This window comes from Patagioenas fasciata, chromosome 5 (genome assembly GCF_037038585.1).
Source record: "Patagioenas fasciata isolate bPatFas1 chromosome 5, bPatFas1.hap1, whole genome shotgun sequence".
Lineage (NCBI taxonomy): Eukaryota > Metazoa > Chordata > Aves > Columbiformes > Columbidae > Patagioenas > Patagioenas fasciata.
In genome coordinates this window covers 27,844,980-27,872,129 of record NC_092524.1, presented here as the reverse complement: position 1 = coordinate 27,872,129, position 27,150 = coordinate 27,844,980, and the positions used below count along the sequence as shown (strand labels likewise).

The 27,150-nt window shown below is 37.6% G+C and overlaps 1 protein-coding gene across 2 annotated transcripts in view; it reads left to right on the top strand.

The window, feature by feature from the left end:
* The window catches only part of FUT8 (fucosyltransferase 8), a 128,525-nt gene that overhangs the window by 16,960 nt on the left and 84,415 nt on the right, over positions 1-27,150 (top strand). For both annotated transcript variants that reach the window (XM_065839813.2, XM_071809117.1), the window contains exon 2: positions 10,718-10,797. The gene's annotated coding sequence lies outside the window, so the exon portion shown is untranslated. The remainder of the gene's footprint in view (positions 1-10,717; positions 10,798-27,150) is intronic.

Below are 27,150 nucleotides of genomic sequence, written 5' to 3'. Positions count from 1 at the left end.
CCTTTTCCTCACTATGGCCCCCATGCTCACTACTCATCACTTTGGAGTCGTGATCTAGATTGCCATTTGTAACTCTTGTTATTTTATTAGAAAGGGCAGACTTTACCTTTAATTTGCTCAGTGGTGATATGAATAACATCAGATTTTTAGCTTGCCAGGATGTGAAGCACAGATGGCACTTCACATGGCTGAGAAGAAGTGGGACTCTGGGGAAAAGAAATGTAACGTATGTTCTCCTGGATTTAAGAGAACTGATGTCCAGTGCTTGCAGCATTTTCCTTAATTTTTTCCCAAATTTGCACTACACATGCTAGTCTGTAATGTATTAGCAATGTCACTGTAGCATACATGAAACTTCATAAAGTGAAAAATGTAGGGCTGCGGACGCCGAATAAGAGTGTCCTCTGGGAATATTTGGATATGTCAGCTAGGGTCATGTGTATTTTTTTTAATAAAAAGGAAAAATGAATCAAGTCATTGGGCCAGTGTGTCTTGAAGGCGGGGAGCAGGAAAGAAGTTGAGAACTGCACAGTGTCACATTGTGAAATGGGAGACCTGGTTACCCAGGATATGAAGAAGGCTGAAGTACTCAATGACTTCTTCGCCTCGGTCTTCACCGGCAAGAGCCACACCACCCAAGTTGTAAAAGGCAAAGGCAGGGTCTGGGAGGATGAAGAACCTCCCACTGTAGGAGAAGATCAGGTTTGAGACCATCTAAGGAACCTGAAGGTGTACAAGTCCATTGGACCTGATGAGGTGCATCTGTGGGTCCTGAGGGAACTGGCAGATGAAGTTGCTAAACCACTGTCCGTCATATTTGAGAAGTCACAGCAGTCCAGTGCAGTTCTCACTGACTGGAAAAGGGGAAACATAACCCCTATTTTTAAAAGGGGAAAAAAGGAAGACCTGGAGAACTGCAGGCCAGTCAGTGTCATCTCTGTGTCCAGCAAGATCATGGAGCAGATCCTTGTGGGAACCATGCTAAGGCATATAGAAAATGAGATGATTGATGACAGCCAACATAGCTTCACTAGGGGCAAATTGTGCCTGACAAATTTGGTAATCTCCTACGACTGGGTTACAGCATTGGTGGATAAGGAAAGAGCAAGTGACATCACTGATCTGGACTTGTACAAATCATATGACAGTGTCCTGCATGACATCCTTGTCTCTAAATTGGAGAGACATGCATTTGACAGATGGACCACTCCATGGATAAGGGATTGGCTGGATGGTCACATTCAAAGAGTTGCAGTCGATGGCTCGTTGTCCAAGTGGAGACCAGTGACAAGTGGTTTTCCTCAAGGGTTGGTATTTGGACTGGTGCTGTTTAATGTCTTTTTCTTTGACGTGGACAGTGGGACTGAGTGCACCCTCAGCAAGTTTGCAGATTACACCAAGATGTGTGGTGTGGTCGACATGCTGGAGGAAAGGGATGTCATGCAGAGGAACAGGCGTGAGAGGTGGGCCTGTGTGAACTCCATGAAGTTCAGCAAGGCCAAGTGAAAGGTCCTGCACAATGGTTGGGGCAATTCTAAGCACAGTCATAGGCTGGACATAGAATAGATTGAGAGCAGCCCTGGGGAGAAGGACTTGGAGGTGTTGCTTGATGAAAAGCTCAACATGAGCTGGTAATGTGTGCTTGCAGCCCAGAAAGCCAACCATATCCTGGGCTGCATCAAAAGAAGCATGACCAGCCAGTTGAAGTAAATGATTGTCCCCCTCTACTCTGCTCTGGTGAGACCCCACCTGCAATACTGTGTTCAGCTCTGGGTACCCCAGCCTAAGAGGGACATGAACCTCTTGGAGAGGGTCCAGAGGAGGCCATGAAGATGATCAGAAGGATGAAGCACCTCTCCTATGAGGACAGGCTGAGAGAGTTGGGGTGGTTCAGCCTGGAGAAGAGAAGGCTCCAGGGAGACCTTATAGCAGCCTGTCAGCACTTAAATGGGGACTACCAGAAAACTGGAGAGGGACTTTTTGACAGGTAGTGACAGGACAAGGGGTAATGACTTTAAAATGAAACAGTGTAGATTTAGATTAGAAGCAAGAAATTCTTTACCACAAGGGTGATGAAGCACTGGAACGGGTTACCCAGAGAAGTTGTGGATGCTTCATCCCTGGAGGTGTTGAAGGCCAGATTTGATGGGACTTTGAGCAACCTGGTCTGGTGGTGGAAGTTGTCCCTGCCCATGGTAGGGGGAGTTGAAACTAGATGATGCTTAAGGTTCTTTCCAACCCAAGCCATTCTGTGATTCTGTGATTAGTGGATTACATTCTGTGTGATCTACCCAAGCAAGCAGATAGATTTAAAATATGTTTATATTTGGGATGTTATTAAATAACTTGGCCTTTTAATATTCCCATGAAATAAATCAGTTGATTACGTACTGTTCTGTATACTGTATCACTTTTGTGGACCCTTCTTGATTTATGCCTTGAGAAGCTATGATATGTGAAAATTTAAAGGGAATTTTTACCTTACAGCAACTGTTCTATATTTTCTTCTGGTAAGGATAAGCACGTTATGATTCTGAATTTTACTCCTAATTCTTATTTGTGACATTAAAAATGCTGTACGCTTAGAACAAGGTCAAAGTGGCAAAATCCTATGTACCTATGTGATGTGTGCCCCAATGATGAGCAAGACTAGTAAACTGGTAACAACAGATGCAGAGAAGGCTGAGGTATTGAACAACTTGTTTACCTCAGTCCCCACTGGCAAGCTGTCTTCCCACACTTCTTGAATGGATGAACTGCAAGGCAGGGACTGTGGGGGAGCAAAGTCCCTCATACTGTAAGAGAAGATCAGGTTCGTGACCACGTGGGGAACCTGAACATACATAAATCTATGGGATCTGATGAGAGACACTCCAGAGTCCTGAGGGAACTGGCTGATGTGGTTACCAAGCCAGTCTCCTTGATATCTGAGAAGTCATGACAGTCAGGTGAAGCCCCCAGTGACTGGAAAAAAGGGAAACATCACAACCATTTTTAAAAAGGGTTAGAAAGGAGAACCCTGGGAACTACTGATCTGTCAGCCTTACCTCTGTGCCTGGGAAGATCATGGAACAGATCCTTCTGGAAGCTATCCTAAGGCACATGGAGGACAGGGAGGTGATTTGAGAGAGCCAGCATGGCTTCACTAAGGACAAGTCCTGCATGACCAACCTAGTGGCCTTCTGCGATGGAGTAACTACATCAGTGGACAAAGGAAAGGCTATGATGTTGTCCATCTGGACTTCTGTAAAGCCTTTGACATGGTGTCCCACAACTTCCTTCTCTCTAAATTCGAGAGGTTTGGATTTGATTGGAGGACTGTTCAGTGGATGAGGAACTGGCTGGATGGTCACACCCAGAGAGTAGTGGTCAATGGCACAATGTCTGGATGGACACTGGTGACAAGTGATGTCCCTCAGAGGTCCGTACTGGGACCAGTGCTGTTTAATATCTTTATCAATGACATCAACAGTGGGATCGAGTGCACCCTCAGCAAGTTTGTGGATGGCATTGAGCTGAGTACATGCCTGAGGGACAGGACACCATCCAGAGGGACCTGGACAAGCTTGGGAAGTGGGCCCATGCAAATATCTTGAGGTTCAACAAGGCCAAATGCAAGGTCCTGCAACCCCTTGTGTCAGTACAGGTTGGGGGATGAAGGGATTGAGAGCAGCCCTGTGGAGAGGTACTAGTGGATGGAAGATTGGACATAAGCCAGGAATGTGCGCTTGCAGCCCAGAAGACTGCATCAAAAGACCAGCAGGTTGAGGGAGGTGATTCTGCTCCTCTGCTCTGGTGAGACCCGATCTAGAGCACTGCGTCCATCTCTGGAGTCCTCAGTACAGGAAAGACATAGGCCTGTTGGAGAGAGGCCAGAGGAGGCCACAAAAACAGAGGGCTGATACAACTCTGCTGTGAGGACAGGCTGAGAGAGTTGGGATTGTCTCTGGGGAGACGTTAATTATTGCAGCATTTCAGTACTTAAAAGGGGCCTACAAGAAAGATGGGGACAGACTTTTTAGCAGGGTCTGTTACATTAAGACAAGGCATAGGAGTTTTAAACTAAAGGAGCGGGGATTCAGGCTGAACACACGGAAGAAATTTTTTACAATGAGGGTGGTGAAACACTGGCAGCTCACTCAGTGAGGTGGTAATGTGCCATCCCCAGAAACATTCCAGGCCAGGCTGTACAGGGCTCTGAGCAACCTGATCTAGTTGTAGGGTGATTGGACTAGATGAACTTTGAAGGTCCCTTCCAACCCAAACTATTCTGTGATTCTATGATAAGGAAAACAAAGTGTGAGGAAATCTGTCATTTGGCCTTGTTTTAAGGAATTTTGAGGAATAATGCTTCCAAATCTGTATCTTGTTTGATTAAAGTAGAATTTAATTGAACGTTTTTATGCTGTTCTCAGACCTATAGTAGTCAAAACTTGTTTGAAGGGGAACCATCTCCAGAAAACTGAGCTGCAGAAAAATCCTGTGCACTTCATTGCAAAACAGCTAATTCCTAAGAGCCTTTCTTGAGTGTGCGGTAGAAATTAGATGATTTGGCTTTGATCCTTGCATATTATGAATTTACTATATTCCACGTTTTCTTTTGCTCTTAGCAGTAAAGAATCTTAAAATAAAAAATTTAGTACATAATAAATATACAGATAATCTTATATCTATCCTCTTCAACTATATTTATTAAAAATGTTAATATTTCCCTCTGTTCCCCTGGGATGTATTCTCTTTCCATATTTGCTTAAGGAAACTTGCTTAGCATCAGCAACTAACAATAATGCCAGGCCAATTGATGGGTATAAGAGAAATCAAGTTTGTTTTTTCAGCTAAATAACTGTGTGTCTCTTGTCTTAAAACTGAAAAGCACATTTTGAGCTTCACTTGGCTTACAGAAAGAAAGTTTATAATTTGTTTTTCTTTACCAACCATTAAAAACAGTCAGTGTAACAACTTAGCTGATTTTTGAAGCTGTTTTGTTGTTTAAACTGCTTCTTTTCTTGTAATATTTTTCCTAATGTAGGTTTAGTCGCTTCTCTGCCAGCTACTTGTAACTGTAGTGCTGGCACTGAAGTAAGCAAGTGACTTCACTAACAAGCTGGTCTGTTTGCTTCTGAAATTGCTAATATTAGAGAAGGCAGGATTATTATACTTAGTAGTAGAGATTATCTATGTGTTTGGAGTAATAGAAAGTGATTTAATTAAAATAAATAAATTGCAAATTCACATACTTGAGCGCTGACAAGAACTCCTGGTATAACTAGGCTGGCAATCAGAGGTAGGTCATCGTCGTATGGCCCAGATCCTCATCTGTTTCATTCTCAGGTGATGTGCCTTTGTGAGAGTAAGGCAATTCTAAGACACATCATCTGGTTTCTAGCTTTTAAAAAAAATCATTAGGACCAGCCAATAAAGTGTTGGTTGATTTGCGCTTATGATGGTTTATAGCTCTGATCACATTTGCACGTAGAAAAGATCGAGTCATTTGGAACAGTAAGAACTGTTAGTGTGGTTATGCTGAAGTTGAACTTGCCTTCATAAAGAAGAATGAAATAAACGGTACTGAGGGAACTGGTGGAGGTGCTCACCAAGTAACTTTCAATCATTTATCTGCAGTGCTGGCTAACCAGGGAGGTCCCAGTTGACTGTAAGTTGGTGAATGTGATGCCCATCTATAAGAAGGGCTGGAAGGAGGATCTGGGGAATTACAGGCCTGTCAGTCTGATGTTGGTGCTGGAAAAGGTCATAGAGCATATCAACCTGAGTGCCATCCCGTGGCACATACAAGACAACCAAGCAATGAGGGTAGGTCAGCATGGGATTACAAAAGGCGGGTCCTACTTGACTAACCTGTTCTCTTTCTATGACAAGGTGACCTGCTTAGCGGATGAGAGAAGGGCTGTGGATGTTTTCTACCTAGACTTTAGTAAAGCCTTTGGCACTGTTTCCCACAGTATTCTCCTGGAGAAAGTGGCTGCTCATGGCCTGGATGGGAGTACTCTTCACTGGGTAAAGAACTGTCTGGATGGCCGGGCCCAAAGAGTTGTGGTGAATGGAGTTAAATCCAGTTGGCGGCTGTGTTGAGTGGTGTTCCACAGGACTCAGTACTGGGGCCAGTTCTGTTTAATCTCTTTATCAATGATCTGGATGAGGAGATTGAGTATAGCCTCAGTAAGTTTGCAGATGACACCAAGTTGGGTGGGAAAACTGATCTGCTGGAGGGTAGGAAGGCCATACAGAGGGATCTGAAATGGCTGAATTGATGGGCTGAGGCCAAGTGGTGGGTCCTGCACTTGGGTCACAGCAACCCCATGCAACACTACAGGCTAGGGGAAGAGTGGCTCAAGAGCTTCTCGGTGGAAAAGGATCTGGGGGTGTTGCTTGGCAGCCAGCTGAACATGAGCTAGCAGTGTGCCCGGGTGGCTAAGAAGGCCAACAGCATTCCTGGCTTGTGGCAGCAGGACTAGGGAAGTGGTCGTCGCCCTGTACACAGCACCTCGAATATTGTGTTCAGTTTTGGTCCCCTCAACTACAAGAAGGGTGTTGAGGTATTGGAGTGTGTCCAAGGTAGTACAATGAAGCTGGTGAGGGGCCTGGAGCACAAGTCTTATGAGGAGCAACTGAGAAAACTGGAGCTGCTTATCCTGGAGAAAAGGAGGTTGAGATGAGACCTTATCGCTGTCTACAACTACCTGAAAGGAGGTTGTAGCATGGAGGGTGTTGGTCTCTTCTCCCAAGTAGCAAGTGATAGGACAAGAGGAAATGGCCTCAAGTTGCACCAGGGCAGGCTGAGATTGGAAAAATTTCTTCATGGAAAGGGTTTTTAAGCACTAGAACAGGCTGCTCAGGGGAGTAGTTGAGTCATCGTCTCTGAAGGTTTTCAAAAGATTTGTAGCTGTGGTGCTTTGTATATGGTTTAGTGGTGGACTTGGCAGTGTTAGGTTAACAGTTGGACTCGATGATCTTAAAGGTCTTTTCAATATTAAACATTTCTATAATTCTATGAATTTGGCAAATAGAGCCTAGGAGGAAATAAGAATAGTCTTTATTGGGTGTGAGGTCATATATGAGAGAAACAACTCAAAATAAATACAACTGAAGGAAAAACTTAATGATAAATCTTGTTTGTGAAAATCAGGGGGTGAGGTCTACTGTTACAAAATCGGTAATGAGGACAAAGAAACTCAGTGGTTCAATATGACACTTTATATATTTATGTAAAAAGGCTGTGTAAGGTGATAAGATTGATCCTGGAGTCAGAAATTAAAAAAGAACATATGATATTTCTTGTTACTGGAGTAATAGAAATCTCTGAGAAAGAGACCAAGAAAGTATTTGATTGCTATTTGTCATAAAGTTTCCAGTTTTACAAATTTGATTCTTCAGGGCTACCACTGCTGTCCTGTAGATATCAGAATGGAATATTTATTTTTTAATTTTTGTATTTTTGCTGCATAATTTCTTTTTCTGAAGCAGAGGCAATTCGCCTTTGACTAAAAGTGAGATTTTGAGTGATGTGTCTGATTCTTCCTGTGATATTGGGAAAGTACTCCTGACCACATATATGGATCTAGTGTCTGTGTTCAATCAGCTCACCACAGTCAGAGGGGGAAGGGAGGACAGAAGTGTTTCCCTTTTTCTTCCCCCCTGCTTCACTCTTTTGTATTGTTGAGGTGATGTAGGTATTTTCAGCTAATGCTTCTGTAGTAGTTGGAGGCACTTACAGTGTGGCTGACATCCTTGAATTCTCTTCTCTTGCTGTTGTGTATGCAAGATTTGCATATTTTTAAATTTCAATTTAAATTACATGAAAAGTGCTGATTAAATGTTTTCGACATTGTTTTGAGTGTGTTCTTGTAATGCAAGAAACTGGATTAAACACTCCAGGTGGTATTGAACCCTTTATAAGGATATATTTTTTGATGAATATATTTTTTCTAAAAATAAAAGGTAACAACTAGTCTATGTTTACCAAGGAATTCAAAATCAGAATTGGGAGTATAACTAAGATTTACTATCTGCAAATTAATTTCATGACTTTTGTCTCCAAAAAGGTCTCTGAAAGTGGAGCAGACGTATCTGGAAGGCACCACTGTTTAGTTTATCTAGTGATATTTGTAAATACTGTTTAGGTGACTGAAAAGCAAATGCAAAGATTTTTCAAAATTGTTGGAGTTTTTACATTATAAAGGGAATTCTGTTTTCATGGATGCATTAGCAATATTAGGCTGGAAAGTTGTTAGCTTTCGGTAGTTTTAAAGTTTTGAATGCCTCGGAGTAAGTTGGCTATTTTTTTCCACATTTCCATAGAAAGATCCTGAAACAGTTACTTTACATTAATCGTGATTGTCTTAAAATAAAAGACCTTTATTTTATTCCTCTTAGTAATAGATTTATGGATGGAAAAAAAAATGCTGGTCTCCTGCATCTTGGTTTCAATATAGCATTTGTTACTAATTTGTGAGTTATTCTGAGCAGACAATGGGCTACAGGAAAATATTCTAAAACCAGTGCATAGCTGGTTGCAAAGCAATACTCAGAACTCCGATTAAAATTTTATTGTCATACAGGTAGCATCTGCTAAGTGGAGCTGCAAATGACTTGACCAGGCTAAGCGTGACTGTTTTCTGTTAAACCAGCTCAACATATTTCACTGATTTGTATTTTTTTTTTTTTAAATTATTTGTGTTCTGGACAAATTTTCCAGATCAGAGGTATAAACAACATTGGAACTTTTTTCACCTCAACCCCTCTACTTTTTCAACAGGTGTTAAATAGCTACTTCACTCTGATGGTATGTTAGTGTGGGAATAAAAAGACCCAAATATTCATGTTTTTTTATTATCCTGTGTTTTTTGCGTATTTTAGGACAACAGAGTTGAAAATTTTGGGGAGTTTTTTTGTAGGGCATGGTGAATTGCCAAGACTGGTAGGATTCTGGCCTATTGGTATTGCCCATAGTTCTGGTGCTTACAGATAAACCAACTTGTACATTTGTTAGTAGTTATTTGCATTATATGAAATGTAAACATTTCTACTTCCTGTTTACTTTGAGCCAGTCTGTCTAAATCTACTTTTCTACACATATAGCTCTCATAATATACTACCTTCTACCTGTTATTGGGGTAGCAAATACGGACTTACAAGAAAAATACAGCATAATGCTTCATATAAAATTAAAAGTAACCATCATTCTAGACTGTGCCCTAATGGGTTCACTGGAGGGCTTGGAACAGGTGGGCTCCATATGTAGGTTTGCTTGGCTTCCTGGCTCACCTTCAGTTGATATTTTCACCTCCAGTTGATATTTTCACCTCTCAAATTTTATGAAACAGGTCGTGTAACTTGTTTGATGACAAGTACAATAAAATAACTAGTTTAGTTTTCCTGTAAAGCTAAAATCCTGATGTTACTTTTTATGCAGGGGTTAACAGTGTTGTATTTTTTGTTTTGATTTCTGACATGCTTTATCCCAGGAAATGCTCTGTCCTTTTTATTGAGGACATTCTTAGCGGAAGTATACCCGAAGTATCAACCTCAAATGGAAATGAAAATGGGTTCTCTCACTCTTTCTCCAGGCACTCTGTTTTTGAAAGTTCATGGGGTCTGACCTCATAGGTGCTGTTTATCTCTAAATAATTTATTACATAAAAAAGAAAATACAAAATTCAGTCTTTTTTATCACTGTTGCTGCTTTAGAGATTTTTAGAGTTGCTAGTTCACAGTGTTCATTTAACAGTACAGCTGCTAAAGCTTCTCTTCAAGATATAAAATAAATTTTCATTCAAAAATAAGACTAATTTTGCAGTAAAAGGCAATTATCTGAAGCATTTATCATTTTCTCTTCACTTCTATTCCTGGTACTATTGTTATTTTAATCGGTTTCCTATTTATTTTTCTTCCCCGGTTTTATCCCTTTCCTTGAAGTCAGGTTCACAAATTAGCTTTTTCAACATCCAATTTATTGCTGTTTCAGAGTCTGATATGTGCAGCTTTTGATTGCTTTTCTGTTAAATGACCAACAATCAACACTTGGTTCAGTAGTATACAGCCATTCCGAATTAGCGAGACCACTATTATAAAATGACGTAACAAGTTAATGCCTTGATAACCCAAAAGTAAGACTTTGTTCAAAGCAGTCTACTACGTCATATATGGTCTACTATATATATTTTATGCAAACACAAATAAACAAGTGGTACAGACCAACTTAATTTGCTTACACCTATTTTAAAGGTATAGCCTGTTCTTTTCCATGTGGCAACTATTTCAGTTTGAGGAGTTTGCTATTTGAATTTTTGGCATCTGGTCTTAGGATACTGATCCTATAATTTTTCTCAGTGGTCTTTTCCTAAAGTCTGGCTATATATATCCCGAATGAATCCACTGCTTTCCCTCCCCTCACTTTCTTCATTTGTTTTCATAGACACCTTGAGGGTCTATACTTAACCTTTGTTGTTATTTTTGACAATGAAGCAAACAGTTTCTATTTTTTCATATCTCAGTGTAAATAGAGGTTGTTAAAGAGTATTAATTTCTGTTTTCATAAAAGTTTCACTGCAAATCACCTAATCACAATCATATAAAATTCTAAGCAATATTTTTAATGAGTGCATGCATCTACTGAATGGTGCATATAATAGTCAAAGAATGAAAACATGGATAAATAAGGATAAAAACTAATTGTTGTCTTTTTGTCTTCTGCTTTCAGGAATTACCTAGGCTTCAAAATGAAAGTGAGGAAGAAGAGTCCCCAGAAGTATTAATTTGGACAATAATTATTGCTAATAAGTAAGTACTTCCTTTCCTCTGTGATGCTGCCTGTACAGAGACAAAAACTAGATGTAAAGAAACTAGATAAAGACCTGCACTACCTAAACAACAACTGAAAACTTCCTTCCTGTTGATAAATCCTTGTCATCTGGAAAAACCAAACTTTCCAAAAAAAGGTCAGGTCCTTTGCTTTTTTGTCAGATCACTGACAACATTTTTTCAATTAGACACCCATTTCACCTTTCTTTTCTCTTTACACCCATTTCTCTCCCTTTTCTGCTTTGCCTCTCACCTCTAAAAAGATGAAGTCTTTGATAGATATATTATGTATCCTCTGTCTTATGTACGAATGTCTTATGTATTCTTTGACTGTAGTTTTAGGCCCTTTCACCGATATCTGAATTGCAGATATTACGTGTATTTCTCACAGATCAGCAATAGTTCCGTAGCAGCTGCCACAGGCCCTATTCCATGAGGTTTCTCTGAGAATTTTAAATAACTAGACTGTTGTAGCTGAAAACTGTTGTGTGCTCTGGGATATCATAGATCCAGTGCTAGATTTTCTCAAAGGGTGGCAAGTATTAAAAACTTAATATTACAGATCCTTATGTTTTTGAAGGTCTATGCAAGTACCATAATAATAATTTAAATAAATAAACTGATTATAGAAGGTAACTCTCTTCTTTTTGAAAAGTTGATTAAACAATGAACTTTGCTGAAAGGTGAATTCAGGTGTGAATTTGGAAACCAAGCATGTCATGAGGTTATTCTTTTTTGATGCAAATGTAGGAAAGACTGCTATGATTGTTAACTATGATAAGGGTAAGAAGGTTGTGAGATTTTCTTTAACTTTCAGAATTAAAAAATTTACACTAACAGCTCAAGGCAAATTTGTTGCTTTTACTGTTCACTCAACTCCAGTAATGGTTGTCAAGCTGAAGACATTTATAGTACTCTCAGTTATTATGATTTATTTATGCAGTCATAACTGTTGAAGTACTTCGTTAGTCTAAGAATTTAATGAATCGTTACAAGAAAGAAGAAAATGTGGGACTTAAAATGATGAAATAAAAATAGTTCTGAGGCCTCATGGCCAGGCCAGAACAAAGAATATGATGGTAGCTTTCCAGGCATCCTGTTTCCAGTTAGGTTTCTTGAAACTGGGTTAGTTGTTGTAACTACTTACTGTTGCTGGAAGGGGTTGTTTCCATTTCCTGAACCCTGCTCTCCTCCATATGAGTCCTGCTGAAACCAATTAACTAATTTATCTCACAAACCCGACAAAAAGGTGACTAGTTGTGTTTCTTGTTTTTTGCGTTGGGTCAGCTCAGGTAAGAGTTCAGGAAGTGTTGAAGTGAGAGCATGAACTGTCCCTTAAGGCAGTTGGTCTGTGCGGCAGTTTATGCTAAGGCTGTGTTAAAGTTTATAGACTGGAAATAGTCAGTCTGAAGAGACGTGGCTTCTGTGAGAGCTTTAGACTAGAACTGGGTAATCTCTCCAGATCTCTCCCAACCCTTTCTCTTAGTAGGAGTGGTCTGTTGAGGCTGAATAGAAACAATGATTCAGAGGGAAAAAATCCTAGTAGAAAACTAAAAAATCTGTGATAGTCTCACCCCCACACTCTGTGTGTTCCAGGACCTGGAAATGAATGAAAAGTACACATGAAGAACTTGCATGACTTGTCCAAACCTTACTTCTTATCAGACTTGGCTGCTCCCTTGTACATGATATTATGTAATACAGCAATTTATCTGGATCTTAGTTTACAGTTTTGTATATTACTTTTTTTGTTTAAATGTGAACCTAGATGCATACTTATGTGCTTGTTTATACTTCATGTTTCTGTACTTCATTTTGTACTGTGTTTCGTGCTACCTTGATTTGTCTATAAACGGTGGTGATGGTTGTGTCTTGTGTAGAGATGCAGTCCTTCCTTTAGCAAGGACAAAGCACAATGACTGAGAACTGCATGAAACCTCTTTTTGCATTTTTCTGTTCAATTTGCGTGAGAAGATGATTAGGAGGACTTGTGCAGGTCTATAAACTGCAGTGTCTGGAGCATTAGTTAAGCCAGTAATTCTGTATGCATTGCTCAACTACTAAGGGAGATTGAGTAGTGGAGAAAAGCTGATTTGATCTTAATATCTAGGTGAGATCTAGGTAGTGCTGGTAGGTTGATGCAAGTTACTAATTAATACAGCAAAGACAATACCTTTCCTGTATTACTTGTTTATGCAATCTATGGATTATGTTGGATTTCTGCTTCCTGTCAGATTACATAGCAAACTGCTTTCAGAAATATTTTCTGCTGTCAGAGTCTGACCGTGAGAAACCTGATTTAATCCATTGGCCTAGTTAATATGTTTTCTTGATGCTTCTCCCATGTAAAAACATTCCTGTGGTAGTCTTTCCTATTTTTTTTTTTTTTCACATTACATTTCACACTTGGTCTAATCCGTTCCATCTATGAACTGTATTTTTGTAGTTTATTGAAGAAGAAAGACCAAATGAGCGTTTTTATTGCATTCTAAACCACTTTCTTATCCTTGCTTGGACATAAGTTAGATTTATCTGTGACTTTTGAAGATAAACTAATCTCTGCAAAAGGCCTTTATATTTTGAGTTCTAGGGTTTATTGTAGGAGCACCTGAAATCTTGGATAGATATTCTTTATTTCTACATATCTAAATAGATCAACATATGATACCTGATGGAAAAGGAAAAGAAGGGTATGTTGCTGATCTAGTTATCGAGGTCAAAGCTGGTCTGTCCCTCTGTTTCTGAAGCGTCTACTGTCTTTCTTGCTTACTACTTTCCCTGTTGCCCGAGGATCAACAGTCTGCTGCTTCTTCTAACGTTCAGCCTTGGTTCACTGTTTTATTCTGGTAGTCATTTAGCTTTGATTCTTGTTTGAAAGATGACTTATTGCTTGGCTGGCTCTCTGAATATATTCTTTAATAAAAGTGTGTTCTACATAAGTTCTGATGGAGCAGCACAAACAACAGTATTTCATGTCTTTTCCTTCTCCAGAAAAGAGGCTACTAACGTATCCATTGACTTGCATGTTTACTGCAGTGAAAAATGATGCCAGGCTGAGAGATTGCAGAGAAGTTGGAAGACTGGATTAGAATTTAACATGAACCAACAAATTAGAGCTATCTGGGGAAAATGGGATACAAGCCATTAAAAGCAAGCTTAAAATACTGCTTTTAAATGAAAGAAAAATAAAATAGGCAAATACAAAATAAGGAATGGCTGTGACTTCTGAAAAAAAGATTGAGGATTAAGAGCTGACCTTAAGTGAACAGTGTCAGAAAAAGAGCAGCACAAAAAAATAGTTCTGAAAATTTGACATCATACCAGGAGAAATAAATGGAAGCACTGTCAGAAACACTGTGTAACTCCCTCTGCTCAGTTTAGAGTAGAAATGGAGGCAACTAGCTCATTGTGTCCAGTTTTGAGCCATGCACTTAATACATGAAAACAAATCAAAATTTCATTGCCAAATTGTCCAGAAGACAATAGGACTGATGATCGGAACACTGTATCCCTGACCTATGAGGAGAAGTTGAAAAAACAGGGTATGATTTAACACAGAGAGTAAGTGTTGCAGGTCTAAGTCTTTTGGAACACCACAAAACCTAATAAGCTTACATTTTGACCAGTGGAGAATAATGCAGTGCAGCTTCTGAAGCACTGTCATAGACTGGGAAGACCATATGTCTGTCTTTGGAAGTTCATAAAAAGTAGTAAGACACATGAGCATGTGTGATCTCTTAGAGGAGAGGGCTCATCTAATGATTTTGTAATAATCTTATTACATTTTATGATTTAATGTCTAGTTTCTAGCTGTGGTGTGTTTGTGTGGTTTTTTTTTGCCTTAATTAGCTTTCTCTTTTGTGAGTGGAGCATGAGGAGCACAGCTTTTTGCAAACAATACCTAGAAACAGCATAGGATCTGCATTTTAAAGTGTTTTTTATTTTCAAATTTTGTTTAGCTTAAATATTTTCTTCCAATGGACCAAGTAGCTTTTGATCTTGAAGGCATCTAATTTTAAACTTAAATATTCCAAATCTAAAACATTGTCTGTAAATTTGGCAGAATTACAGATGGTAACCTGGTAGATATTATTTAGCTATAAATTCATAATATTTTTATAGTGCTTGAAAAATCAAATTTCAAATATAATTGATAATCTATAGCATTTTAAATGTCTGGGATTAGACTATTACACTAAACTAAAATTAAGTGTTGACAAATTGTTTAAGGAGACAAGATCAGAGGAAATAGCCAGACAAGAAGTCTCTTTTGTCAGGAGTATGTTTCTTGCGTCACAAGTTCCTGAAGTTAAATAGGTGAGGAATTATGTCACAGGTTTTTTTGTGCTTTTTAATACAGAATAGAGAGTTGGTACAGCCAATTTTGATGAAAGTATCTGTGAGTTAAGAATTTTTATCTAATATTATAATTTTAGATAAAATTATAGACTAGAGGTGTTAGTCTTGCCCACTTTTTATTGTTTGTAAGAGGCAATTGTAGTTGTCATGGAGAGAAGCATGGAATGGGGATAAATGCTGTGGCTACATCACTGACAGAGAAAAATTCTGCAGTTGTTTTGGCATTTTTTTTCGTTCCAAATAATGTAGTCATACTACACGGATAATTCAGTACTTCTTCATTGTGTCTATGTTTCTATTATGTTAAATGGTAGCTAATAAACACTTCAGAAATTGGCAGAACCTGTTAGTGCAGGAAAGTCTTCCTTTAGCTGTTTTTGCACTTCAGTCTGGGGATTTTTTTGGTGAAGAAAATGAGAAAAATTAGATGCCTCAACAGGACGTAGAAAAAAAACCCCTGTCAGTACATGGCTTAATTATAGGGTGATTCACTTGGCATTGATCCCAATTATACTGGTTTTTAATCAGACTGATTTTTCCTAAGGGTATTTGTTGTAGCTCGTGTTAACTATATTAAAATTGGTTACGGAATCAAAAAAGTGTCCATAAACAGGGAACTTTCAAACCCTAAGGGTGGTTCTCTTGAGGCTGCATGACAGAGGGTTCTTGATCATTGTCTCTGCTGGCTCTATATTACTCGTAATAAATCTCTAAAAGTTGTGGTTTTAAAGATATAGCAATTTTAATGACAGAAAGAGATCACTAGCTTAAATTGCTTGGTGGGTTGAACCTGAAGAACTTCTGTTTAGATAGAGCCAAATGAGTGACCCCAGGTATAGACACTAATATTGTATATTGCACTTCAAGAGTTAGAGACAGTATTGTTGTCTAAAATAACAGTAGGAGAAATGTAGGGGAGGTGGTATTACTACTTTATACAATATTAATGGACAATGGTGAATACATTATGGCTAGGTTTGAAGTCTAGTCTTCAGAAATAATCTTAGGAAGTAGGAAAGGACTTAGAAAAGAGGTATAAGAATCATTCAGATTCTGGGAAAGTGTATCTCATTTTAGAGATATAAGAAGCCTGTTCTGTTGAGATGTTACTCAAGAAGTTTTGAAGATTGTACTTTGATCTTGTATGAAAGGACATTGCTTGGAGCTGAAAACAGACATGTTTGGTAATTAACTGAGCAATTTATTTGGGAATCTGTCATTCTCTTTCATATAATATGTTTAAACCTTATGGATGGCTTTAGTAAAAGATATGTATTACCTGGACAAAATGTGTGGTTCTGATGCAAAAAATAGGAAAAAGTTTCAATGATTACTGGGTTTCAGTGATCAGTTTGTGGGATGTCAGATCATGTTGGAAATGGTATTAATATGATCTGTATAAACAAATTCACCTTCCACCCCTGCACCCAGCAGGCTTTTTGAATTAACCCTAGCAATACATAGTTCAACAAAAATTTCAGAAAACATTGTGACTACTGCAATTAGCCTTCATTCATACTATATCAAAATAGGCTTTTAAGTGGCTTAACTTATAAAAGCTTTTTATTAAAAACATCCTGTAATATGACCATGATTTTTAAACCAATTTATTGAAATAGGAAGAAGGTAAATTTGTAGCAAAGGCCATCATTCAACATTTTGCTGTAGGAGTAACACTTACTTATGGTAGCTTTGCATGTCTTGGTTTCAAAATGCAGCTTTTGCTCGTAAAACTGAATCTAGTATTCAAACAGAATTAGTTTGCAAATGAAAAAAAGTCTGCTGCTAACATTGTTACACTCTGTAGATGCCACATTCTCTGTCTTGTGAAATAATCTTTCATTGGTATTCCTCGCAGTGCAATTTGTCACCAATTGGCTATCATTTCAAGTGCCTAGTGGTTATTGTGATTGGTATCAGGCTGTTGTCTTTAGAATTAACCAATGTGTTTTGGGTAGCTTTTTCCCTGCTGCAGTTTGTGTAACGTAAACTGTGCAGATCTTTTTCAGCACATAGAATCATGCTGTTCGGAAGGGATTTCCATTTAATCCAGCCCCTCAATAGCATGTCCGGTTGGAGCATCTTGCTCAAGTCTGGTCTTGTATATCTTCAAGAATGGAGATTCCACAACATCTGAGACTGTTGCCTCATGTCCTTCCACTGGGCAGAAAGAAAAGCACAACCCCATCTGCTGAGTACTTGCAGGAATACCTCTGTGTTTATTATAGTCGTACAAGAGGAGAATGTAGAAAAAGATGAAAAGTTGAGTGATAAGGTGGCTTTTACAAAAAGAGGAAAAAAGAATAACTAAAATGCCTGTATTACTGTCCGTGCCTTTGGCTTTCTGATGCAGTTTCATGCTATCCCTGTTTGGAACACTTTAGGAACATTATTACCAAGAAGTGGATGACTTTCAAGACACAGAAGAGGGTACCATAGTAACATCTGTTAATATTAATTCACCAAAAGGGGATGTACTGGAGGAGACAGACTCTTAAAAAAAGAAAGGAGGCTTTGGATACCAGCATGAGGCTCGGTGAATGGGTGAAGCGAGTTCAGGGAGGTAGCTTGTATTTATATTTTTTATGTTCCTGTGGAAGCCCGACATTCTCCCTCCACTCCCTGGTAACATCTTCTGGTTGTAACTCTGAGTACGTGATAAGAAAAGGAAACAAAAGAACTCGCTCTCAAAACACCTTGGAACCCATAAATAGCTCATAAAATTAAATAAGCTAGTGTTTTCTGGCAACAAGATAGAGTTTCTGGTTATGTATTACCAAATTGATTAGTTTCAGACAATAATATGTTACAACCAAGGACATAAAAATAAAATACGTTGGAGATCTGAAATACTCTTTGAAAAAAAGATAGTAGTTAATTGGCCAAACTAACTGATTTTTAAACCAGATTTGGGAGGAAAACTGGAAATATGAATGATACAGAAGGTATTACTTGAGTGAGTGAATTTGTTTTTTTTTCTCCTTTGTCACCAGGACACCCTTCTTGTACTGTTTCAGAAAAGTTTTAAGCAGATGCCTTTTCAATGCCATGGAAACAGAGAATCATATAGGTTGGAAAAGACCCTTAAGGTCATAGAGTCTGACTGTTAACCTGCCACTGCCAAGTCCACCACTAAACCACATCCCTAAGTGCCACGTCTTTTAAACACCTCTAGGGATGATCACTCAACCACTTCCCTGGGCAGCCTGTTCTAGTGCTTGATAAACCTTTTGGTGAATAATTTTTTCTTAATATCCAATCTAAACCTTCTCTGGTGCAACTTGAGGACTGTTTTCTCCTGTCCTTTTGCTTGTTGCTTGAGAGAAGAGGTAGTTTCAGGTAGTTGTAGACAGTGATAAGGTCTCCCTTCAATCAGCCTCCTTTTCTTCAGGCTAAACAGCCCCAGTTCCCTCAGCTGCTCCTCATAAGACTTGTGCTCCAGACCCCTCACCACCTTTGTTGCCCTTCCTCAGACATGCTCCAGTGCTTCTGTACTACTGTCTTTCTTGTAGTGAGTGGCCCCAAACTGACCACTGTATTTGAGGTGCAGCCTCACAAATGCTGATTACAATGCTTGCTATGATTTCCTTTAATATCAAAGAGCAGCCATAAGCACCAGTGTGTCTAAAATTTTGGCAATTCTTAGTGTACTATTTCTACATTTGGATCTTCAGCTACTCAACAGTTCACCCAGCAGCCTTTTGGTATCTGTAAACTATGTTGTATGGTATACAGTTCTCTTGAGGGTGGGGACAAACCACTCCTGAAACAAACTCTTCTAATTCAAAGAGATTCTCTTGGAAAACTGTAATGGTATTTGTGTTCTCCCTGCTTCCCCTTCTTTGATGTGGACAAAATGAATCTGTGCTTTCCATCAGTGGCTTTAGGTTGAGATATCAGATACCAGAAAAACTGACTTTGACTAGGAGAAGGGAAGACATAGCTCAGGCATTGATGATCTCTGGTGATCAAAAAGGCTACTTGGCAAGCAGAGACATGAGGCATAAAGTATTATCTGCAGTGCAACAAGGCAGTAGAATGTCCACATTAGATAGAAGAAGGGAAGGATTGCCATTGGCTTTGAAAGACAGAACTGAGACTTCATTTTATTGCTCAAGGAACATTACTGAATATTACAGAGCAATCCCAGTTCAGTTCTCAGTACCATACTCTCCTCTGCCAATAGGTTATCCAACCTACCTTTGCCAAAGTCAGCATATTACTCATAGCATTTTTGTCACAAATACTGTAAAATACAATGTGTAACAGTAACAGGAATATTAAAATCTGTGAAATCCATCCTTGTCTCAAGGAATTACCAGCTCCTTTTCAGCCAATCGAATGCATATTCAAGGGTCATTGCATCTTCTCATGCAGTGATTGTATCACTCCTTTCTCCTCTTTGGACACCCTGTAGAATTTCACCTATCAGGCTAAAGGTAGAATCCTTCAGAATGAATATTGGCATTGCAATTCTGCCACTGAATATGTGCCATTCCAGGAAAGATGTTAATGTTTTCACAAAGCCCTGTTTTTAAAAGATCACCCTTTTTGCCCCTTTCTACCCAGCCATGTTAATATTGATGGTATTTTTTTTAACCATAGAAATGTACTCCTTTCCCTTATATGCTGAAGATTGGCTTAGGAAGGCAAAACTACTATATGTCTCTTTCCTCTTGATTGATTACATTTTAGAAATTCTGTTGTCTTAAAGTGTTCTTTTTCTTGCAGTTTACAGTTGCAATGTTGAGCAGGAGGTCATGTTTTTAGTGTCTCTTTATATGTGATGATGGCTGTTTATATTTCCCTTCAAACAAATGATCTTGTGACTGATGGTAGTCTGAGATTGCAAACTTCCAGAGGGCAATCATTCCATTTTGCCCCATTGTCACATGCCTTTGATGTTGTTGTCAATGTTGTTACATGGCAGATGTATTTGCCATGAACGTGATCTTCTCTGTCTGAAGAGTGCGAGGAGATTGCTGGTTGTCCTGTAACTGCAACAGTGAATAATCTTACAACTCACTGCTTTTTTTCACAGGCTCAAAAGCAGCACTCAGCACTGTGCAGCTGGCCAACGAATACTTGGAGCAGTTGGTGATTTTGATGCACCATCTGTATCGTACATCCTTTTGCCTTGATTATCTCATCTTTATTTCAGCATGATTTGGTAGTTGTTGAAGTCAAACAAATATGGAAAAAATTATGTATGCTATTGTTGTATGTGCGTAACACTTATCTGAGAAGAGTTTTCTTCTAGAGGGTGGCAGAATGAAAACTGGTGTGAGGAGCCACAGATATTTTAAAAAGGGCACACTAAAAAGCAAGAAATGGAGTTGTGGGAAGTGGACTCTGAGTTTTTAATAATTCTCTGAATGCTCTGATTGGCATCCCACAGAGCAATGTAGAACAATCTATTAGTCCTGTCTTAGACAGTGATAAAGAAGGCTTGGAATGTCAGTTGAATTGTGCACCTTTTGGGAGGGCAGAGGTTAATTAATGCTGGTACTTCTGAAAGTATTTTGCAAAAACTGAAAATTGAACATTCATACTACATCAGTGCTTCACAACATATTTGAAAGAGGACATTATGAAAACCGCTTCTGTTCTGAAGCATATGCTTTAAGCCAGAAGTAATGGCATGTGCATGTACTCTGAACATACTACCAATTCACTAAATCAAAACTCTGCAACTGATCCCTAGATTTTTTTAGCTAGCAGCTAGTGTTTAGTTTTGGTTGTTCAGTACAATAGCAGTATTCCAGGGGATGTTGCTAGGATGTGACCAATGTAAAATTGTCTCTGAGTTTAGGAGCATTTACAGCAACATGTGTTTCAGAGTGGCTTATTTTGATGTCTCAGTTGAACAGGGAGCATAACAGAAAGTGAGGTCATGAAAAAGGAAAACTCAAGCTCTTTTCAGAGAATTAGTGGAATGCGGTTTATGCATTCAAATGGCTTCAGAGAAAATCTTAAAAACAGATGTTCTCCACCCCTCACTCTGCTTTCATTTCTTCCACATCTTTTGGAGTAATGATCTTTCAGGCTTGAACTCTACAAATCCCTCAAGTTTGGCAGTACTTGAGGTTTTTCCCCATTTGTGTTCTATTGAAGGATTGCTTATTTCCTGGATTTTGTTTATTCCTTTTCATTGACTTTTTTTTATAATTTAGTAACGGTTGTAAACATATCACCTGGAGATGGAGTTGATGGCAGAGAGCTTGAAATCTTTTTCTGATGTGTGTCAAATATAATCAGTCGGTTCTATACGATTTCCTAAAATCTCTGGATTTTCTCTAGCTCTGTATGTACTGAGACTCAAAACAGGCTGTAAAGAACCATCTGAATAATTAACTAACTGATAAGTCGACAGAGGAAAAGATCAGAACATTATTGCAATTTAGTATTTACATACATGCATCCTCCTTCCAAATCTCCTTTCCCTCTAGACACTCAGTAAGTCCTTGACAGCTGCTTTTGTTAATGTCTTTCAATAGGTTATTTATCTGTGCCATTTCTTTAGTGACCTTTAAAGTATATGTGTATCCATATGAACACACATGATTTATTTTCCCCCATGTTTAATCTCTGTTCTCTTTAGCAGGCATAGTATAAACAAATGCTTTTTCCTGTTTCCTTTTCTGTAAACACAGTATTTTTTTCTGAAAAGCAATTTATTCTATTACTCTACTTAATGCTGTAACTTCTTTAGATTTCAGTCTAATTCATGGCCTGTTATGATGAGTAATCAAGTGTTTATTTAATCCATAAAGGCTGTGGTTATGAATTGATTATCTTTCTTCAGCAGGTGAGTTGTTCAGTGTGACTATTTGTTCAGGATTCTTCAAGGCAAGAAGAATTTTGCCATTCCCTGCCTCATCCTTCGGGGCAGTTCATGCAGTCAAATTCTAGAAAGGAATCTAGGTGTTTCTGTTGTGTGTGTGTGATTTGTTTTAGTTGTATCTTTCCCCACCTGTTATGTAATTGTACAAGATAAAGAAATGAGCTATAAAACCACATTTTTCCTGAGCAATTAAGGAAGACAAATAACAAGCTAAGAAGCATATTGTTGCTTTTTTTTCTTTTTAATATCAAATCTGAGAATTCTTTTGAGATCGTTTTGGTAGAACTGGTTGCAGTGCCAAGTATTTGGAGGAACCTAATGTTTTTCTTTATTGTCAGAATAAATTGATTTTTTTTTGTTCCTCCCCTTCATTTTGTTAATTATAATGGTCTCCTGAACATTTTAAAATTACCTTCATTACTACGATCCGAACTATGAATATGTAACGAACATTTTGATGGTGTGTGATTGTAATGATTTATTTGATTTCATGTGAGTGCTTCTTTCATAGGATGTAGCTTTATCTTACTTGGCTGTAGTTCTATACTAGGACCAAATCCTATTCATATGCGTATATATAGAAGTGGTTTTGTTGTGTAACTATTGCTTATATTGGTCTCTGAACCAGAAAAATAGAAGGTAGCATATTTAATAGAACCTTATTCTGAAAGAATTCCAAAGCTGGTCTTTGGGGCAAAAGATTAGTAAGTTTAGCTTCTGTACCAAGCAAATCTGGAGCACCTGTGAAAAAAGTTATTTGGTGTGTGTTGGTAGATTGAAGAAGAGCCAATGTAGAGCTGACCTTGTTGGCAAGGCTCTTGAGCAATCACTTGTAGAAAAATGAAAGTCTACCGGGAAAACAGAAATAGGCTGTGAATTGGTAACTTGATAAGGGAATAGAAAAACAGGAATATATGGTTATTTTTCATAATAGCGTGTAATGCAAGGATTCATCTTACCATGCTCAAGGAACTGTACTGCCTCTTGTGTAGTTCATCATAAGAATAAATTATCTGGAAAGCGATCTCTTGAGTTTTTCTGAATAGAATATAGGAAACTTTAGCATTATATTTGGTTCTAAGTAATCTTGATTTAATGTTTACATTTTAAGTGTCATTTTTTTGTGCACTTCTGACATAGTTTAGGAGTGAAGAAAGTTAGAAATGACTACATACTGAGATTTTGGAGGAGGTCTTCCTGCAGCCAGGTAATGAATAAAAGAAATCTGAATAGTACTAAATGAACCTGTGAATCTAGCATTTAATGAAGATATGGCTATTTGTGTTTTGCTTGGTACAGTATGTGAAAGTGTTTTTGAACACTATGTGAAAGACTCAAAAAAATAATTGCATTCTATAAACATAAATCTGAATTTTGCAGTAAAGTTTTTGCAACCCTTCCCCACCTTGTTCTTGTTTTATATGTTTTATGTTTTATATTGTTTTATATGCAGTTAAATAACAACCAGCGATTTTTTTAAGTTTAGATCCATTTGTTCTGGTTCAGGTTTATCAAACATCAAAAGACTGCTTTAGGTTCATTTCTGGTTCAAGGAAAACAAAGATTTTTGGGTGAGCTTCTAGATCGAGTTAAATTCAACTCACTACATTAAAGGTATAACTCAAAACAATGGCCTTGAATGTTCCCATTTTCTTGGTTATGATCTTAATATGCATTGCTTACAAAAAAAGAACTGTGAAACATGATTTTGGCAGTTGTTGCTGTTTATTGTGCATGTAATTTCTTTTTGTGTATTGTAATACAGATATTCTAATAATATTTTTTTAAAGCCTATTCCAGCTTTTGAGTACACATAAATGTTTTATACTTATGTATGACCAAGTTTCTCTAAAAACCTATGATTTTAGTAGTCAGAATCAAATGAAAATGTTATTTGTAGATCTGGTTGTCAGTACACCATTGTTTTTGCTAGCATCAGGAATCCCTTTTTCAGTTTGGAAATATTAACAGATCCATTAAAAGCAAATCAGAACAGTGTGTGTTTTGGTTTTGGTTTTGTTTTTTTTTTTTTTTTTAATACCAGAGTTGATTTTTTGACCACCCAACTCTATTTTAGGTTTCTGTCTACCATCATTGCTATAAAAGCAAGGTATTCTGGTATATTTATTATAAAATCCATATTCCATTGCATGTGTGTTTTTAAAGTTTAACTTCTTGTGTATTACTGAAATAAATGAATAAAGATCCCCAAACTGAAGCTTTATTGGGTTAATGAGAACTGTATCTGAAATCTTTTATATCTCTCTGGAACCACCTATGCAAATCACAGAGACATAAACTCCGTGTACGTGATTTCCCTTCAATCCCTTGTTGCATAGAGAGTTTTTCCTACAGAAATCTTATTAAATCTATTAATACATATTTAGAGCATTTATAAATGATTCTGTATAAAACTATAAAGTACTGTTTTTCATATTTGTGAATTAAGAACTTTTTTGTAATCTTATATATATTTCTGTGAAATAACCATTGGCAGTTTGTAATAACAAATCATATGGCCATCACTCCTTTTTTTCCAAAGGAAAATAAAAATACCCTGCCAAATATCTAGTATCTGAAAATAAAGTTATGAAAATCAGTAACTAATAAAAATACCCTGAGCTACTACAGTAGTAGAAGGTTGTGATATTGCGTGATTTTTTTTTTTGTATGTGCCTGGTTACATTTGTCTTCACTCTCCCTCAGTGTTGCTGTCTTTAGTATTGATTTGAAATGTATTTATTAAAGAGATTAAAAAAATTATCTCGCTGTCATATTCACATGGCTTCTTTTTGGTTTTGTTTATTTAAGAATGCTTATATCAGTTTTGACCTCCTGATATATGGACACTGATGTCCATCACCACTTCTGCTTCTGAAGGCTGATGATCATAGTGTGAAGTAAACCATCTTGCTACCAGTCCTGTAAATATTTTAAATATGCTAAAGCATTACACTGACTATAGTAAAAGACTTAAAACATTTCCTCGAGATGAGCAGATACCGTGGTAGTGAAAGCTAAGAGAAAAATGACAGAAGTGACTACCACTCCAGGTAAAAATAAAAAAGCATGAAATTCTCATTTAACCTAGTTTTTATAGTTTAATGAAGGAACTTAACACTTTTTAATTTTTCTCTGGAATTTAAAGAGAAGAAATGTTATCACGAAATTGTGACATTTTCAGAAAGAAATTTGGTTTGAGTCTTCCTTTTGCCATGCGGGATGTTTAACTACATAAAGGGAGGGCTAAGATTCTATTCCAAAGAAATGCAGTGGCATCTACTAACAGTCTTGAAGTCATTTATGTGGCAATAATGAACACCTGAAAGGATGGATTGAGAAACCATAAAACTTTTTTAGAGGAGCTAGTTATTGTAGCGTTTTCAACCTCAGGTGAGTTTCTTATTGCTCAGTGTCTCAAAAACTGGATCCAATCTACAAATGGGTTTAAATTAGTATTATATTTCATTTCAAGTTAATGCCTCTGTGGAAAATTTGAGAACAGCAGATATACGTGGTCCAAGCTTGTTCAAGTTTGAACAAACTATTAGCAGAAGAGGCAGTTAGAATTGCATCTGACATACTGTAGTGATATGCTTAAATACTTTGATTCCAATGTCTTTAGAAGTTGATGTTTACAAGTTATGCAAGTTTAGAATAAGAAGATTGTAAAATACAATTCAGTCAAAATTTTTGTGTTTGTTTGATTCAGTCTTTATAAAAGCATATGTATCTACAGAAGGCAAAAGCTGTTGGAGAATTAGTACATCTGAAAAGTTCCATCGAACATAAAGAATCCTTTCTAAAGAAACAATTCCAATGCTTATTAGGTTGGTAGTATTGTGTTAAAAGTGTGGAGATGAATGGAGAGTGGCGAGAAAATCAGTTACCACTTAATCAATGATATTTTTTTACGTTTCTTTTTCTCCATGTACTGCACTTTTGGGAAATTTGAATAGTAGACATGTATTTTTAGAACCTAAAGCTTATAGTGTTCCCTGAACTTTGAAGACAAATTTTAACATATCTTAATCTACTTTTTTCATTTTTTTCCCCTGACAGATTTGAGATGTAATGCTTTATGATTACTTAAATTTTAAATGAAGCCTGTGATTATGATGTTTTGGCAATCTCAATCTTTTACTCTATATAATGTGATTAGAAAATAGGCCACACACTATTGCACTGAGAATGCAGTGTTGGTATTCTGTGTTCACTATTACCACCTCCCCATAAGTGAATTTAGTAAATAGTTAATTTTTTTTACATCACTTACACAAATGCATGTAAATATAAAAGGAAAAATGAATAGTTATTCTCCAAATTGATGACTGAATATCATTCTGAAAAGATCAAAAATAACTCAGGCCAGTTTTGGAAAATAAAAATGTGTAAAATCACATAGGTAGTCAGGGGTTCTGTTTTGTTTATTTCTGAGAATTCTTGTGTATTGATTGCAGCTGACACTTTGGGAATGTGTGGGTGCTTCTGTGAATGCCAGTGGCAGAAGCAGGATCTGAATTAGGGGTGCAAAGCAGGAACAGTAAGTCCTTTGAATACAGACACCATGTGAGCATGTTTTATTTATCACACCATTCTGAAAAGTGCTGTCTGCCTATGCTTTAAATCCTATATGTACACATGGAATGTTGTGATTTGCGAATTAAAACATGAACACAAAGTGTTCACATGCACAGATTTCATTAGGATATAAAAATCACAGAAAAGTAGATTTATCTCTTGTAAGTCAGGAGGCCAACTAATACATCCTTCTGGCTCAAACGTGGCATCAATTCTTATGTATGCTTATCTTAGATGAACAGAAGCATTAGATTCATCTGCAAGGGACTGCATGCCTACAGAAAGGACATTTTAAAACTGAACATAGGAACTGTTTAGGAAGAAACAGTAATGTTTTAAGCATTCAGTATATATTATAATGCCAGTATTTTTTCTGTAGTACTTAATGTTCTCAAATTGCTTCTGTGTTTCAAAGGATATAATTTTTTGGGAAACTATACTGGTGGGAAACAAACAATTACAAATTTTCTTTGATCTTGTTTTCTGAATAGCCTGTTTTTCAGAGCCCTTAACTGTGATTGTCCTAATGATGCCATGTTATTCATAGA